General features: G+C 45.5%; 1 long non-coding RNA gene across 1 annotated transcript; it reads right to left on the reverse strand.

Moving 5' to 3' along the window:
- Positions 1-1748: 1748 nt before the first annotated feature.
- On the reverse strand, positions 1749-3174 carry LOC125554346. The gene is made up of 3 exons (XR_007304374.1): positions 2969-3174; positions 2756-2866; positions 1749-2302 (listed from the first exon to the last, which is right to left on the reverse strand). It is a non-coding gene; the product is annotated as an uncharacterized LOC125554346 (long non-coding RNA).
- Between the last annotated feature and the right edge of the window lie 392 nt (positions 3175-3566).

The following is a 3566-nucleotide window of genomic DNA, read 5'->3' on the forward strand; positions in this document are numbered from 1 at the left end:
GATGATAGGTGCGAAGAAGAAGAGGCTAGAGACATATCTGCGCGCGAAGTTGGTATCTAAGATTTACTCATCTCGTGTTTGTTTTGTCTTTGATGCAGCTTTTGTATAGCACTTCTAATTTTACTACACATGTTTTTCATTGTTTAGCCGCTGCTTGCGGTGTTGTCCTTCCCAGTATTTAAGTAACTGCTCTGTTCTGTGTTGAAGCTATGCCTGCAGATCAGCATGTAGTTTCAGGTGCATGTATCCCTTTTGATGACTTGATGCTTAGACTTCAGAATGATCCAAGAGTAGCTCTATATGATGGTGTAGAAATGGATTATGATGATATAGACTGGGACCTGGATCTAGGACAATATGGTGCTGAAGTTATTCGACCATTGAGCCAAGGATCTGTGGCATTTCATTTGGAAGAAACTACAGGGGAGGCCGACAATCAGACCCGGGAGGTCTGGGGGAGCACGTTTGCCTCTCGCCTACTGAGCGATGCCTGGTTCTCTCCTGCTGGTGAAATTCAAACCCAGGTATCTGTGTAAGATGTATTATTTTCACTACACTAATCTAATTGTCATTGAGTCCAATATGTCGAATCAATTGATCTCCAAGAGTATGTGTTCACTGAATCCATATTACAGTCAGATGAGGGTGCACTGGCTGTAATATGGGTCATTGTACTGGGCCGGCTGGCTGAATCATTAACTGAATCCACGTTCATCGGGAGATCCTACACGACATTGGCTGGCTGGTCAGCAGCTTAGAGGTGCAGGACTAGCACCTCACTGTCCTAATATCAGGTTTGTTATACCTGTAGTATAATGAACCTTGCTGTGAGTGGTGACCATGCGGCTCCAGGCGAAAGCCCTGCCCGACCTTATCGATGCCTTGTGGTCCAGTCCTCTCTGGGTGAAACCCAGATCCAGCTTGCCGATTCGGAGCTGGATCTGAGGACCACGGCGCCATCGATGATGTCGCTACCTCCTTAGAGGTGTGGTTCTTGGAGGCTTGACCCTCAGTATGCATGTGGGTCAGTGGCGCACGCCTTGGCCTCTTCTTGCAGCTCTTACTTGCACCATTGTATACGTAGTTGCTACTCTAAACCATGATGTATCCTCTCAACGTGCAGCCTGGAGTATATATTTTGCTCAATGTGTAAATTCATCTGTTAGTAATTTATGGTAATGTCGGGTATGCCAGGAACATCAAACATCGGCGCAAAGCTCAAAAACAGTTGCCGCTAGGGCTAGGGCTCTACATTGTCATCGCCAAACCAGCAAGTCAAAATTTTCAGAGCCTGCTGCTACCGAGGTAATTTTGTCCTGACCATTCATGCTTTATAATTTTTTGCTTCCGACTTCAGTTTCTATTTGGAATGTCATTCTTTCAGCCTGCCAAAGCTTCTTCCTATCAGACACGCGGCCGAGCTCGGAAGAGCAAAACCTCTTCGCTATCCTGTCACAAATCAACCGACGCAGTACATGTTGCTGTGTTACATAATGATAAACCATGTGTAACTCGCAAGCAGTCGGGAAAGAGGCCCTCGAAGCTAGTGTTGCCCTTCCAGAGTAAAAGTCAAAAAAGGTGCAAAAAAGACAGCTGCAGAGACACTTGATAGGAAGGAAGAAGCTGCAAAAATGAAGGCCGCAGACGCTGAAGCAAGGAAGAAGGCAGCTGCCGCGAAGAAAGAAGGAAGGAAGCTAGCAGCTGCGATGAAGAGGGCAGATGGTAAAGAGGCCAAGAAGAAAGCATCTGCAGAGAAGAAAACCCCATCTACTGCTAAAACAATAAAAGAGAACTTCGGTTTTGACATTTCAGGGCTTAGATCACAAGTGTAATCCAAAGGGACAAAATTCGGTGTTTTGACATTTGCAGATCTTTAGTCTCCGAGTGAGCAATCTGCTATTTTCGCTTGCACAATCTATCTACAACCTGCTGTGTCTTTTGTACAATTGCACAATCTGTGTTTCTGCATTTCAGATAAGCATTGATCTCACAGCTTGGATTTTCTTTTTTGAACTGACAGCTTGAAATTTTTAAGTAGATGCGTAGGGTATTTACCTGTGAAGAAACTCGTAACGGGAAGTACAGCTCTTGAAATAATCAGGATAGATCATAGATGGTGTGTGTAGCTGTTAGTTTTAAACGTGCATGGGTGTTTGAAACTGGTAAACCTTTATTGGAAGTCTAGCCTGGAGTCCATGATGTGTTTTTACACATAAAACACAGAGCACTCCTCTCCACTCCTGGTATACCGCGAATGATTATCTTGATTCCGACGATCTCCAGATCGGGCTTCTCGGTTTGTCTGTTCCTTGTCCAATCAAATACGGTGTTAGAAATAAATTAAGCATTCAGTGGATGCTAAGGTTATTGATTGGCATAAGCAGTATGCATCTCAAGGTTCCAATCTTCCAGAATGATTCTGACTTTTGCTATGCTGGTCGGACTTCAAACTTTCACTAGACATAGTGCGAGGGTGATAATAAAGATCTTACCAAGTTTGCAACACGGTCTTTTATAATTACCAAATTGTAGAGCAGAGTTAAGGCCTAGTTGACGCTTATGTGATGATTCCTTACCTGACTTAAGAAATGAGTTTTTGCAATGTTGCCCGAGTACGTTTAAAACTTTCACTGGCTAGACATAATGGTAGAGTGATGATAAAGATCCTACTGTGATTGTAATACAACGTTCTCTGCATTTGTTGAAATGTAGAGCAGAGTTAAGGCTTAGTTGGCACTTGTTTGATGGTTCCTACCTGACTTCAGTCTTCAGCCTGCAAAGAGTCTTGTGAGCTGTGATCGCCATCCACAGCCCAACTGCTAAACCATGGCATGGCATGGCATGGAACTCTTTTCCTCCACAATCCCTAGTCATGAGAGGAAATTCGTATTAACAATAAAGGAAAAAAAAATCTCTTAAAAGCAATTCAAACAGCTTACAGTGAACAAAGTACTGCCAAAGAACCCACCTATCAACTGCCCCCTCATCCATCTGTGGCGAGATACGACTCGAGCATTTCCACGGCCGCCGCCGCGTCCGTCGACCGGATCTTCTCAGCCAAGGCCCAGAACTCCTCCTTGGAGAGCTTGTGCACGGAAGCACGCTTCGCGGCGGAGGCGATGGCGGTCCCCCTGACTCGGCGTTGGCCGACGGCGGCGGTGGCGGAGCCGGAGGGGGGGGGGGGGGGGGGGGGGGGGGGGGGGGGGGGGGGGGGGGGGGGGGGGGGGGGGGAGAAAGGGTGGACAGGGCCTAATGAAAAGATCGGCAGGCGTACGCGGGCCAGGCAGCCCGGAACAGAAAAGTGCGCGCGCAGGTGTTGGACTGGCCCATTTTTCTCCTTCTCCTTTTTTTCGCTCGACTCGTTCGCTGTGATAACTTTCCCACTGGTTTTAAAAATATATTTCTTTCACACTATTTCTTTTCTTTCCATGCCTGATTCTTCATTTCTCTACTCATTTGACCGTTTTATAGTTTTTTAAAAGTATTCACCAATTTAGGGAAATATTTGAAAATTTAAAATTTCCACAAATCTGAAAAAAATCATGAATTCATTTTTTTTGCAATTT

The sequence above is a fragment of the Triticum urartu genome, chromosome 4 (assembly GCF_003073215.2).
Source record: "Triticum urartu cultivar G1812 chromosome 4, Tu2.1, whole genome shotgun sequence".
Lineage (NCBI taxonomy): Eukaryota > Viridiplantae > Streptophyta > Magnoliopsida > Poales > Poaceae > Triticum > Triticum urartu.